General features: G+C 43.1%; 1 protein-coding gene across 2 annotated transcripts in view; it reads right to left on the bottom strand.

Annotated features, from left to right (window-relative positions):
* Positions 1-15,352, bottom strand: part of LTBP1 (latent transforming growth factor beta binding protein 1) — a 1,022,847-nt gene that overhangs the window by 126,752 nt on the left and 880,743 nt on the right. The gene's annotated exons all lie outside the window — the stretch shown is intronic.

The following is a 15,352-nucleotide window of genomic DNA, read 5'->3' as shown; positions in this document are numbered from 1 at the left end:
TGATAGAAAAAGGCTTGCACTGGCGTCAGCATTTCTTATCTCAGTCATCAGCATTGACAGAGTTTAAAGCAACATCGTAAATGATTAACTGCCTTTGCTATTTAAACTAGGACTGTGTTCTTACTGCGCCAACAATGCAGATGATCTTGATATTAGGACAGAATTTGTTTTATGGAGAAAAATTAGACCAACAAAGGAACGGTTTTATCAGTGAATTTGGTTTGGGCATCCAAATACTCAAAGCGACTATACAAATCACTTGAGGCATGTTTCATTTCCTGGTAGTCTGTTCCTAGAATTAGAGATTGTGATGTGAAAGAAAAGGATAGAAGTAGGCTCAGCAAAATAAATTCACCTAAACAATGGTATTGAATGCATTAAAGTGAATCCCTTCAGAAGGTATGGCATGCCATGACATGGAAGGATATGGTATTTTCTGCTGTGTTCTGTTCTGTTGCTCTCTTAAGTAATAAGAAGATTTATAATATACTACATTTCACACTAAGGTGGCCTATGAAAACTAAAATATAAGAATGGATTCTAGGGCCCGATTATGAGTCGGGGGCAGAATTATCGTATGGCAATCAGATCTTTCTGATTCTGAGTTGGACGGTGTTCATGCACATTTTTTCTCAGGTGCTGAACACTGGTCCTGATTTTATCAGGTAGTAATTTAGACCAGAAATATCACAAGGATTTGCTGGCAACGGCCAAGTCTCCATTTTTTCCTGGCATGGGGCATATAATGTCACCTCCCTCTCAGCCCCTCACACAAGAACTTACATTTCCCTTCCCTCCACTGCTCCCCACGCCCTTTCCTGAGGCAGAAGCATCAATTTAACAATGCTCAATGCAGGTGATAAATGTATGTGTTAAACCCTATGGAATTGTGAATTCTGTTTGGTTTTATGGGCAATAAATTCTGTCCCACATGTCGATTCCACGTTTCTCGGGACTTCATTTGTAATTATACCTCAGTAGCATGGATTTACTCCATGGTAACAGCAAATTTGCATGTAAAATTTCCACTCCGCCAGAGAAGGTATTTGAGGAATGGGAGAAAAGGCCAGCGTAGAACGGTGGTCAGAAGCACACGCAAACCTCAATTAGAAAGAGCAGGAGAACATACACAGTAAACTATGCAAAATGGTATGGAGCAGAAAAGTTATAACAGGCCAGTAGCTTTCATTTCCCATCAAATTTGATGGCTCTTTGTCTTTTGAGTAGAGTGTTAGAAATGCTTCAGCTTGATGTTAGACAATTTGTTTTATGCCTGCTTTCTAAACCGTAAGCAAACTAAAAGAGAATACATTGAGTAACTACAGAAATATTTACAGGAGATTCTGTTAGAGTTTGTGGCAGTACTATTCATAAAGGCAAGTTCTACTGTGATTTATCAGTTCTCGCTCTGCATACGTTGTCTGAAGCTCACGGAATTCTGAGAGACACCGAACAGTACAGTACTTAAACTGATGGCAAATCTGCTAAAAAGAGTATATTGGTAATTTTGGAGTCATGTCACAATGTATTGCTCAGGTTTATGACCTGATTCACAGGCGTGTCAGGTCTAGCTGAGGTATGTTTATGATTTTCATAAATTTTTTAGTGTATCAAAGTGTTCCCAAACACAACATTTGAGGATTTTGAATACTGCAGGAAATCCACATGCACAGAATTTGAGCAACTGTATTGTTAAAATACTTGAGAAATTTCACAAAATAATATTTCTACTTTTAACTTAAAGGGGAAAACATTTTTCTGTGTGCAGTCTTTCCTTCCTTTATACATGGATGTCCTGGGATTCTTCAGACACTTTCAGCACCACATAGTCCTGGTCCATTCGGGTGCATATTCAGAACCACAAAGAAGAGCATCACCCAACATCACAAGAAGTGATACCACTGCATTTCCCAACACCCAGCTCCGTAGGAAGTGACATCACTGTTTTCCTGCCAAACTGTTTTTTTAAAGAAGGAGCCAAACAAGAGGACTTTATTCCTCAACATTCATTTTTCCAGGAAGTGACACCAATGCATTTCCCATCACACATCTGCACAGAAAGTGACATCATTGGCTTTCCCATCATCCAGCTGTGTCGGAAGTCAATAAATGGTCTCCAGTCAAAACTCTATTTAAACGAAGAAGCCAAGCAAAAGGACTTCATTTCCTATCATTCATCTGCATTTAAAGTGGCACCACTGCATTTCCCATCATACATCTGTGCAGGACTTTGTGCCTTCTCTCTACTTCAGTCAACTCTTCAAAGCATCTTATCACTGGGGCATCCCCAATAAAGACCAGACACAGACAAGAGTGTTGTTGGGTTCGGCCTGCTGGGGTCTGGAAGGGCCTTGCGCTACAACCTCTTACTTACAAGGTAGAATATAATTATGTGCATCAACCAGTTCCCCATACTACCAATCACCCGATCACACTAAAATAGAGACAGATCACACACATTCATAGCATCTGCACAACACATAGACACACACTGCACATTCCACTTGTAACTACACACCATCAAAACACAGAACACAAACTTCATCTTATGCTCATTAATGCTTAATCTGCAGTGTTCCATGCACCAGACATCACAGACCTCATCACCTATGAGATGCTTTATGGCCTCTTTGACACAGAACCACTGTTCATGCCTCCTTCCCCACACAACCTAGACATCATTCTTTCCACAAGATCCAGCATCGATTGTGTAGACCGTGCACACAAGAAGGAAGGGGGCTTCACTGTTATCCATAAACTCTCCTGGTCCTGTGCCCTATGCAAGCTAGTACCACTCAACTCCATGGATTTGTTGACATGCCAGTTCCCACAATCTGCAACTGAGACCACCACCTTGCATTATATCTACAGGTCTCCCAATCAAAGCAAGAACTTTATTGATGAATTCTCAGATCTTTATGTGACCCCAACTCCCTAAACACTTAAGCTAAAAAAACAAGCAACACCCTTGTCAACCTTATTGCTTTGATCAACATGGTGCAGCATGTCACACAGACAACACACTCCAAAGCCACATGCTTGATCGTGTCACCAATAATCCAATGTAAACCACTCATATCCATGTACCCATGTATAGTACTGACCATTTTGCCATAACTACCTCTTTCTCAGCATCCTAACATCCTACCAACAAACCAAAGTTGACTCAAAAGAGAAGACCAAACGATCAGACTTCTTAAAGACTTCTTCATTGAACTGCACTGGTGTAATGAAACTTGAGGGGGCCCCCTGCAAAGTACATGGAGTGCCCCCCGACTCACTAAGGAGCTATCATGCTAGGTTACTATACTGAGAGGGACCCCCACACTGCGGTAGCTGCAGGGGCCTTTGTTATGCCACTCTTGCACTGATCTCAGACCATATAAACTACATGTCCAACACCAGCACCTGTCTAAACAACTTCAATACTTTTTTGGAAAGCTACATGAACGCTGACACCCCAATTACAAAACTCAAATACAAGCCAAAGCCTACAGCCCCCTTGTACTTCAAAGATCTTGTCAACAATGAACTATCCATCCTCAGTCAGTGCAACGTGATCTTCGTCAGTGAAAAAATATAGATGAGTCAATAGCCAGCAGACTGCATACTAAGAAGTGTAAAAAAGAAAAACACAAGACAACACGCCTTTTCCATATATCCACTGAGGATCTAGAATATTATCCCCATTCCCATCAAGACTGCCCCAACACTGCTCCAATTTAGGAATGAGTTGAGGACTCATCTCTTTAAAGAACACTACATCACAATTGATTAACCGGCCCAAACTCAGCTTCCTCTCATATTTCTGGTTGACTTTATGCTTATCTTTGACCATGTATGGCACTCTACTGTCTTTTGGCTATGTTTGCACTGTAGAAGTACCTTATACGTACACACATACATAATTACAAAAAGGCACCAAAACATTTGTGTGTGATTTCATTTCATTTGCATTGGATTTTCATTGCTACCTTCTGAAATTGCTGCCTGAATGCCTTCTACCAGATCTGTTAGGGTCTGATTATGAGTTGCACAGTAGTGTCTGGATGGAAAATCTGCATGTGAAATTTAAAGTACCATGCACTAACACCGCACAAAGACCATGCAATTAAGAGTTACCATGGAATGAAAAAATTCAATGTGGAACTGGAGCCACTGTTTAAAACAACACAGAATTCCCATTTCCGTAGGGTTTACTGCATAGTAGGTGGTAAATGTATGCAAGAGCCTCTGTGTGGGATGGGGTGGTGGGAGGATGTTGTGGGGAGTTGAGGAGGAAAGGGGCAGGGGCATTAAATACTCCTCCCGCCAGAAAATAATCAGAGGATGAGGCTTGGTTGCTGCTGTACGTAAAGCATCATGCAATTTTACCAGGCAGAATTACTGTCTGGTAAAAACGGTGTCTAGTGGTCCAGCACACAGAACACCTGGTGTGGGATCACCGTTCTACTTATGATTGCGACAAAGTGGATTATTACCTTTTCAGTATGGTAGTCTATCACAAGTAATGGCACTATTCTTGTTAGGTCCAGTAAAGGTTTCTGTAATTTAAACCCGAGTTCAACCACTCGTATTTATGGTGCCAGGCAGATAGGCTTTACTTAAAAAAATGTGTAAAGCATTACAAACAGTTAAAAAGTTAAAAATACAACACAATAAATATCCCACTCCAATTTATAAAACTAGAGAAGATTTTAACAAACATACAAAACTCCAATATGGAGAACCGGAGATATACATTTTTAAAGTTTTAAATAAAACTAGCACCAAAACCTGCAACGTGTCAACTGCACTAGATCAGATCAAAGATAAGTGGGTCAGGAACAAAGACCAGGTTGATCTCAATCAAAGAGGTACATTTTGACTAAGAAAATTTCGAGAAGACAAAGTCTTCAGCAGGTCAAGGCAGCAGGATGGATCCAACGACAGGGTCATCGTCGAAGGGGTGCAGAAGGAAAAGATCCTGGTGAAGCTGTCCACAAAAACATGAAAAGCTCCAAGTGGAAAAAGTCTGTAGGTGAAGTCCAGGAAGCCATTGATGTCGATCTGATACTACTTGCTATCAGGTCGGTCAAGATTTTGACCTTTGGACTTAGACTATTTTGTGGAAGTCATATTCCTTCAGCATGGCAAGGCTTTAGGCTGCGGCTAGAGACGGTCAATGTCATTGGATGCTGGTCAACATCAGGCCAACTGAATTGGATTTGCTTCTGTGGAGAACGTAGCATAGCTGCTGTGAAGTTAGGTCCACTAGTTATGTATCCTCAGCAGATCGGGTTGGCTGGTTAGTCCTTGTCTTCTTTCAGTTTTCGATGCAAAAATCCAGGAAAAGTTTCTAAGTCTCAGGTTTAAGGTTAGGCAGGAGGAGAAAACTCTGACACCAGCCAACAGCCAAGGTTTCAAGGATATCAGGATTAGTGCTTGGTTGTCAGGACTCACTCCAACAAAATCAAACAGCAGGGTCCAAACAGGCCCACTGAAACTGGTCAGCTGGATTATTTTCGAAAAAATGGGCTTCTTGCAGATTTTCTGTCTGTGAAGCTTAAAAAGAGGTCAGCCAACTGACCCTTGGAGTCCACCTCTTTGTCCTAAGTACAAGTGGGAGGAAGTCCAGCCCTTATGGTTCATCTCACAAGTCCCAACAGTGCCTCTCTCTACCTAAAATATAGATGGCAGAATATTTTTCCGCTGTGCAGGGCTCCTGTGCCCACCTTAGAGGTGCAGACAGGGAAATGAGCAAACCCTCCCCTGTGGTCACTCATAACTGGTTTTGGGGGCTGCCTCTCTCCCATTGGGATTGGTGCCTGGCTGGCTAGAAAGATGATAATGGGGGAAGGCTCAGATGTGAGCTATATCTGCCTGAGACACCGTTGGCCCTTTAAAGATACTTAAGTTCCTGGGCACTGCCCAGATTGTCATCCTGTCAGGGATAGGAAGATGCCTCCCCACACCCAAGCACTTTGTCTCAGCCAATTCACACCTAATCAAGAAGCTATTCAGCTCCTGGGTGACAGCTGGAAGGTCAGGAAAATTGCCCCCTAGAGGCTTTTAGGCAGGTAAAAGGTAACTTTTTAGAATTGCCTTTCATGAAATATTTGTTACAAATCTTAACTTTATCATTGAACTGGATTTGTAACAAATATTTAAAAAAGTTCAAGAATGGACTTTGGAGCTGGTTCTTAAGAGGAGATAACTTTCTTGAATTTAATAATATATTCCATTACTTTCGTATGGAACAGCTAACACTGCTACAGTGAAACTTGTCTATAGACCATTGTCACTGTAAGGGCATGTTTAACATTAAGGGTGATATTTCTAAGCCCCTAGTGCCAACTTGTGCCACATTTGCGGCATTTATTTTTATGCAAATGTGGCGTTAAGGTGGCATTTCCCATGCACCATATTTACAAAGTGGCGCAATGCTTACGTTGCACCACTTTGTAAACCCTTGCTCTACATTATGCCTGCACTCGGCACTCGGCATAATGTATGCAAGGGGGGGCATTCCCCCATTAGGGGGGCTGAAAAAATGGGGCAAGGAAATCTATGAGATTTCCTTGCCCCATTTTTTTGGCACTTTTAACGTCTGCTCAGAGAAGGCGTTAAAAGGGGGCATACCATTTAAATGAGCCCCTACGTACTCTGCAGAAGTAGCGCCAACATTTTGGCACTACTCCTGCAGAGTACATCAATAGCATCACATAAAGTTATGCTATTTCCCCCTACCCTGCACCATGGTGCACCGTATTTTAAATACGACGCACACATGGTGGTGGTAGGGGGGTGCTAAGAGGCGCAAGGAAAGTGGCGCTGCACTCTGTGCAGTGCCACTTTCCATCAATCTGCCCCTAAATGTTTACATGCCCTTCTTTTAAATATCATGCACCCTAACTTAGGGAATATAATGCCAACTTAGCGGCTATTTATTAATATTTAAATTCAGTACAGTAATTCTGCTCTGCCTGATTCATGATCAGGGCCTAAGTTGCAACCGTAAATGTGAACACATTGACATAGTTTGAAAGAATTCTGCGCTCAAAAGTGACTTCTCCACATGAAAAAGTACACCAGCCCTGCCTCCGAGATTCAGGTTTGGTTATAGAACATGAACCATTGTGCATAAGTCTGATGTAGGTATGGAAAAAAGCTTTAAGAATTCTCTCCTCATTTGATGTTCCATCACAATTGGGCAGTTTCTTGCTGCTGGGACAGAAAAGTCCACCACATTACAAGAGACGTGAACCCCTGCCCTGAGTGCCCAACTGTACTGTTCATCTGGATCCCTAATGCTGATTTTTGTCATAGGCATACACAGATCTCAAGTCTAAGATTACATTTTTGATGTACATATAAATATGACATCCAGGTGTAAACTCTTATCACTCTCATGAATTATTTTGTGAAAGGCCTCTTTCGTGAAGGAAAATGAAAAGGAGAAATGTCCACTTGAAAGGAGTGGAACCTCAGCATAAAACTTCAAACACCCTAAATTTGGTGACTAGAAAGGACTATAAGAAGGGGAGCTTGAGTCCCCATAAATTTGCCAACTGCCAAGCAGCTAGACGGGCTGTGTGAGAAGGGAAAGCTCTGCAAGACTTCTGCCTTTGACCAGGACTCGGGGCAAAGGCCTGTTAGTCTCCCAGCTGGGTGAGGAAACATCAACCAGGACACCTGGAGCACCATCGCCTGCCTGCCTACCAAAAACAGCGTCCTTTGTGTGGAAGAGGAGAGTGTTGGAGGGAGTGAAGTCCTGTGGAGACAACTGCACAAAGAGTCCCATGTGCAGTATTCGCTGTGCAACTCTTGCATGTGTTGTACGCATATCGGAAATGCTGGGTAGGAAGCACCAAGCTGCACCATCAAGCAACGTTGACCCTGTATATCAGGGAGGGTCACTGGTGAACTGAGTTTGGGCCAAGTGTGCCGGACCTGTGACTACGGAAATCAGAGATCCTATATTCCAGCAGGTGCAGCAGTAGTGAGGGCGAGGCCTACGAATAGTCTGATTGTATTGCTGCAGCCCCATGTGCAAGATGGGACTGTTGTTACCACTTTGGGCTAGATTTCATGCTGTTGCTCCAGACAGAAGGAGACCTGCTGTGACGAAGTCCCCGAAGTTCGCTGATATGCCACAAAGGGTGTTTCACCTTTGTGGGAGCTCTGGTCAGAAGCTGAAAGATCACACCAGCAAACTCCCTCTTTCGCAAGGGGGAAGAACAACTAACCTCTTGTGATCATGGGAAACTGACTGACAGCGCCGCTCTGGAGGAAGAGCATGCACTGCCGGGTGCTGCCGTGTCTATTGCAAGCGGTCTGACTTCATCGTACGGAATCTGGACTGGAGCAAGGACACTCGGTGCCCTGAGGAACACTGCCATATCGCTACAGAGGGTGAGACTGAAACCGGGCCTTTGGGCCCCGGGGGGACTTTCTGCTAACAGAAATGTGGCACTATGGACATTGTTGACTAAGGGCCTTATTAGATATTGGCGGACAAGTTACTCTCTCACAACAGTGAAGGTTTTCCTGTCCACTGAAATCTAAAGCCCATAGGTTTTAGGGATTTAGATTTCGGCGGATGGGATATCTGCCACCTTTGTGATGGAGTGACTGGTCCGCCAATATCTAAATCAGGCCCTAAGTTCATAATAGCTCAGAAGGGAGAACTCTGATAGTTAGCATTCCCTGATAAAGCCACAAGTGGGTGGGGAATAACCTTGAACACGTTACACGAAAGAGGGTGGGACAGGGGGTCACCTGACAACTACCAGAGCCCCAACCTCATGGGGTATCATGCTATTGCATGTAAATGTCACATTGCTTTGCATGTGTAGAGTTAGAAATAAAATATAATAATATGTAATTTTCATATATTAGCAAGAATTTGGCTGGACAATGATTTATTGTTCATATTGTTTGCATTTTGCTTTATGAGTCGTGTTCACTGACCTGCATCTATATCCCCCAGTTGCCTCCCGAGGGAGCCTTAATTGCCCGCTCACAGCTACCCTTGAAAGTCAAGTGCAGAAAGGGTTCTTGGCCCAGTTGAGCATGAGCCATAGTAGGTCGAGCCCTGGGACATAAGAAGTAAAAGGCCTTAACCAGCACGGTTGGGCCCAGTGCCCTGGCGTGCCCCAGGGCCCTCTGAGAGGGGTTCTGACACTTGCGAATATGATTCTTGCTGTTACTACTTTTGAGAGATACTGACTTCACATAGTTTCAACTGGTCTGATAGGAGTGTTCAAGACCTCGCTTAGCCTGCATCACTTTCAAAGTAGCTGATCTCTCCTGCAAAGACACCCATATCAGGGAAAATCTTGAGCTTACTGTGAGAGTACCTACTTCCCTGAAACAAATCAAAACTCAGATTGGAGGTGCCAGCACCCTCTAATATCTGTTCCTAAAATGAGACCTTCTTGACGATGTCCTTTGCACCTGGAACTGCAAAAGCTCCCAGCCTTACTCATGATTCGGAGCACTATCACTATTAATCATTCTTAGAGCAGCCATTGACTGCAATGATTCCATGCAAATGGCAAAATTATTTTATTTTACCTGTAAAAACATTTAACTTTTGGCCACAATAGCCAGAATTTCACATATGTAAGCACTCACACACATCGACATGTCTACAAACATTCTTCTAAAATACATACTCTCCTTGAGTTCCAGGCTACTTTTCTTTCCACCCTTCTCTGAAATTATCATCTTCAAATGACCCCTCTTTCCTGTAACCACCCCAAATCCTTGGGTCATATTTGCTACTGCCTTGTGCTGCCTTTGAGATACTAATCCATGTCTACTCTACTTAGGCTTCGTATCCCATACATTGTTAACAGAAAGTGACGTACTTTCTATCGAGCACTGGAAAAGGAGCCTCACCAGTTATTTATAGATAATAAAACTCCAGGACCTAAAGGGTAATTTCAAATGGTGAATAACAATTTTACATATAGAACCATAATAATTAGAATTGTGTATGTGTGAGCAGACTATTCTGTAGAATACTTTGGCCCTCATTAAGAGTTGACCAGACTTTGCTGCGGAGATACCAAAGGGTCGAAATTAAATTTACCAGCCGGTATCACTACTGCAAAGCCTGACCTTTATCGGTGTTCCTCCAAAATGGGGAACAACTGCTTACATTAACGAATGCCATTAGAAAGACTTTTATTGTTGATGTGCGCCGATCAGCAGTGGCTCTCTTTGAATGCATTTTACATTATTTTATTAAATCCTATGTAGAGATGGCTGCTCTGAATGCACATGCATTTGCAAGGGACATCTTTGAACGGGATTTGTTCAAATAATAAAAAAACAATCATAGATGCCCATCGTACAAGGTGTGCATATGCACAGGAGGGAAGTCATCATGAAGTGGTCAAGAAGCATTGTAGGATGGTCACTCATGGACAGTGTGGTGACCAGGCCAAAATTAGTGAGGATTTTGGGAGTGAGAGGTAGCAAGAGGATGCTGGGATTATGGAAAATTGAAGAGGATTAAAAAAATAGGGGCATTGGGTGAAACGAGAGGAAAATGGTAGCAGAGAGACAGACAGACAAAATTTATCAAAGGCACTGCAATGCATGATCAGATAGCAGTAAAAGGAAAAACAAACCAATCAATCACTGTAAGAACTAAATGCTCCTGGGCAGAACGAACACAAAAACAGGGAGGAAAGCCACTGAATTAGGAGCAACGAAGTTAGACAGAAAACAAAGCCACCCAGCAATCATGAGCAAAGGGCGGACACCAATACTGCCCTATGTGTATGTGATGTATTGGAAACAATAAGGGTTATTATGAGTGTGGAGGTCTATAGACTGCCACACTACAACCCTGGCGGTTGGACCGCCAGGGAACCACCAGCTCCGCCAGGATCTTGGATCCCGGCGGTGGCGGAGGTCCTAATTTGTCAGAGCAGCACTACAAGCAGCAAGCAGTGCTGCCCTGGTGATTATGACTTTGTTCTCTGACAGAGGTTTCATGGCAGAAGCACCACCATGAAAAGATTGGTGGAGAAAAGGTACAGGGTCCCCCCTGCACTGCCCATGTACTTGGCATGGGCAGTGCAGGGGCCCTCTCTGGCCAGCACTGTCGCAAAGTTCACTGTCTGCTTTGCAGAAAGTGAACATTGCGAGGGTGCTGGTGCACCCTCCATGCGACAACATTGCTGCCGGCTCAATTACGAGCCGGAAACAATGCAGTAGCCTGTTTACCGCAAGGCCAGCGAGCGGAAATGTAGGTTTCCGCACGTCAACCTAGCAGGAAACCCATGACAGCTCCGGCAAGGAGGTCACCACGCAGGCAGCGACACCCTGTCGGGAGTCTGGGGACGAGTTTTCCGTCCGCCAAACTCATAATCAACCCCTAGGTCTCCAAAAGAAAACTATAGCTATCTTTAGCCAAGACCTAAAATAAATAGAACCGTATGCGCAAGGCAAATTTGATGCCCATATGCTCATCGTATGTTGCGTTCCCTGAGATAAAGATAATTTGGTAACAAATCTGGGCCAAACATCAAAATATAGAGAAATTTGGCTTGAGACGTTAGGTAAACCGTCTTGGGTTGCACTCTATGCTCTAAAATCGGGTTGCTCCTTCCTCCCCAAGAAGAATATTGCTGGAATTAAAGAAAGCAGTTCACTATGAGAGCCAATCCTAATGTAATAGCGAGTTCTTCACAGAAAGAATAACTTGGAAATGGAAAATATGAGGTGGCAATTTGAATTCTGCTACTAATTTGAGACTGCCATGTTCACTTACAAGTCTATTCGAGCTCCCTCAATCAATGTTTATTTTCCTGTCTATAATATGTATGTTATGATTTTGTTTCTGTCTCAGTTGTTTTTACCGGAGATATTGAAATCAGATGCTTAAATCGCCTGGCAACCTCTCACTCGTTTGCCCTAACCTATATATTTATTTTAAAAAACAAACTTTTTCTAACTAGTGTGGACGACTCGTCCTCTGTTTTCACATACTGAGACTTTCAAAGACGCATGCGGTCATTTTCTTTGCCAGGGTTAGTCTTCTGAGAGTTTATGTACTCGTGCATTCAAGAGTTTAAAATTAGGTCTGAGGGAAAAAATACATTTTCTTTTTAACGACATTCGTGATCATACCTACTATTTTTCTTATCTTATTAACATTAAAAAAGGAAAAAGAAAAGCAATTGTATTTCTTTAAAATGTTAACTGGTCTTTCAAAAAACAGATACGCACTGACCCACATTGGCAAAAACATCTTAAAACGCATTTAAATCTAATAAATAAAAATGTTATAGGTTATGGCTTTTTGGTTCTTTTGTATGTCCTTTATTGGACAGTGGTATCTCTGCACGACAATAGATTTTTAGGGTGTGCAGAACAAATGTAAAGGTTTCAATAATGGCTTAGCAAAACTCAAATGATGAAACAAAGCTCCTGGCATTTTCCAGTATTCCTGCCAGAGAAGACACCACGCACTGTCTGGTTGCTCTCACAGAATTCTGCTCCTGGCTGGGAGTGTGGACTGGTCAAAGGGAAGCTTAGACGGCCATGTTCCCGGTACAGGGAGCTTACCGTCCCAGCTGCTGCAGAGCTGTAGTCCGATGACCACTCACCCACACTGAAGCTTGGTCAAGCATGAACATGTCCTTAGGAAATCTAGGGACCCAAACACAAACCCACATCCACAACTGACCTCCCTACACCCACATGTGCGCGTGCAACACGGATGCTTAGCCTCGCAGGGCCTGTAGTGCAGCAATAATTCTTGTTAGGAGATCAAAGGTCAATGCAGGACATTTCCTATATAGGTTACCCTGCCCCCCCGTAATGTGAATGAAGGAAGATTGGTGAGACAGCTGAGGTGATGCGAGAAAACTATTCATCTCCAGCTTAATGGATTGCCAGATGTCTGCTTGTTGAAAGAGAACTAAATGTGTTAAACAACGCCATAGCTATGTCCTGCTGGGAACACAGGAGGCATATACATGGATCATCGGAGGGCTAGCAACAAAGTAAAAACTGTCCCTTTTTACACAGCCAAGCTTACTGCCCATCCTATTTTCTCTGAAAATGTTATTACTTTGAGTAATTTGTAAGGTAAATTAATATGTGCAAAAGACGGATCCATGGTCTGTTCCTGCATACCTAGAACATAGGCACGTCTCACTGTCGACAGCAGGAAAAGATGTAGTGAACGCTGCCATGAGGCCTTCATCTCAAAACATATACAGGAAAATATGTGTTTTATTATTCAAAAGCAAATACATCAAATAATGCCTATTGTACCAGTCTGCTATGCAAGACAACTGAGGGTGACCTAGCAAATTCTCTTAGGTCACAAGCTGAGTGATGGTGGGATGCGGCTCCGCCTGGTTATAGCTGGCATAGTGTTCGTGCACCCAGATCTTCGCGCTTCTCGAACACCGGGCCCGATTTTACCAGCCACAAAATCTGTCGGAATAACTGCATGGCTCAAGCTGCAATCGCATCCCAGCCCTGACCCTTAGGCAGTCTCTGTCTATAATCCCACAGCACAGGGAGCAAAGAATGCTCCCCAGTGCCTCATACGAGCTTTCCCTGATCCCTGAAGTCCTTCCCCTATAGGCCTCCCTTTGCTACCATTTATAGACTGCTTAGAGCAGGTGGAGTGTTAATCCCACGAAAAGGGAAGACTCTGCAGAATGTGATATGGAAACAAGATGGATCTGTGTGGTTACTCCCCACTCTGTGGGAATTAATTCATACTAACCGGATTTGGGTATGGGGATACCAGCTGGAAATGCTATTTCTGGCCACGCAGTATCCATGAAACCTTAATTCCGCAAACAGATAACTGGGGCCTTACAGTCTTTAAAAACAACTCAAATTATTTCGAAAAATCTACTGTTAAAGTGGATAGCGGCATGGTAAATAAAAGGGTGACAAATCTAATTTCCACCTAACTTTGTATGGAAGCAAAGAACTGAAGAATAATATTGGTGTAGGTTAAAAGGTCAGCTGACAGTTGTACTGTCAAACCAGCAATAAAACTCCACGTAGGTTAACGATTACCCTCTTGCCGCCCCTTCTTGTGTCAGAAAAAGAAACACCATATATGATCTAGTTCTACAGCATCACAATATCATGTGTGTGCCCCTGAAAGTTCAACTTCAGGCAGCTGGATAGATAAACACTATAATCACAGCTGGAGGAGGGCAAGCAGATTTTTGGGCGGCCCACAAGCTCTGCCCTATCAAAACATATACACCTGGGTCCCAATAAGCCAAAGCCCCTCTCTAGTGATACTCACATAATTGTCTGAAAACAGCTGTCTGCCAAGCGAGACCATAAAAACGGGCTGCTATCCATAACGTCCTAATTGCTGTGTCAGAATTTCACGAAACAAAGTGTGCTACATCCCCTTGTGAGGCGTGCATCTCGACTTCTGGATCTCTGATTCATCATCAACGACCAAAATAACTTCCAAAAGACAAATAAACTGATGGAAGAGAATACTTTGCGAGCTAATATGTACAATTTTTACCCAAACATTGCCAAGAATTGTAGTAAAGAAATCATTTTACAAGGAATGTGTACCGTTTGTATACACGTCTGCATGGGATGGTTCAATTTGCATTTTTTTTCATAGGAATGTTTTCTAAGGTGCTTGGCAAAGCATGCATAAAACACCAAAAAGGATATGTCCTTTTCATTATCAGAAGGCACATTTCTGGCACTCACGCAGTGGTAAATGCTCGATTTAGGTAGAACTTAAAACATGTCACCATATTTCATGCTATCATTGACTCTAACTGTACCACTACCACTTTCGGAGTCACCGAACTGTGCTATGGTTGAAGTTTCATCTGTGAAGGGTTATTAGCTTGGAGGCACTCCACAGAAACAACAGTAGCTATTATCAGGGTCTCTGGAATTATGTGACTGTGCGACCGCCGAGTTTTCCACATCAATAAGAATTTAAAGCAAATCCCCCTGATGCATAGCTTGTATATTTCAATAAATGCATGTTTCTAGCGTAACAAGATAATACGTTATTTAAAAAGAGCCGCAAGTGACAGTACACAGTGGCATGCCGTTTGTACACTTTAACTAGCCTCCTTCTAGGCGCTGATTGTTTGCAATTAAAAGTAGCTTCTTTTGTGGTCGGATGGGCAGGTTCTTACTGTTGATGTGCCAGATATTACTACAAACTGCCTGCAGCAAGTACAAATAAATGCAGCCTCCCACGCCTTGCAAAACACCGATAGAGCATTCCTCTACAAGTTCATAACAGCCAGGGGCGTAGGAGACAGTAAATTTCTGGGGGGGACAGGGACAACCTTGAGGACTTTCAAGTGACCCTATACAAATCGCCCAT

Source organism: Pleurodeles waltl, chromosome 5 (assembly GCF_031143425.1).
Source record: "Pleurodeles waltl isolate 20211129_DDA chromosome 5, aPleWal1.hap1.20221129, whole genome shotgun sequence".
NCBI lineage: Eukaryota > Metazoa > Chordata > Amphibia > Caudata > Salamandridae > Pleurodeles > Pleurodeles waltl.
This window is presented reverse-complemented; position numbering and strand designations above follow the sequence as displayed.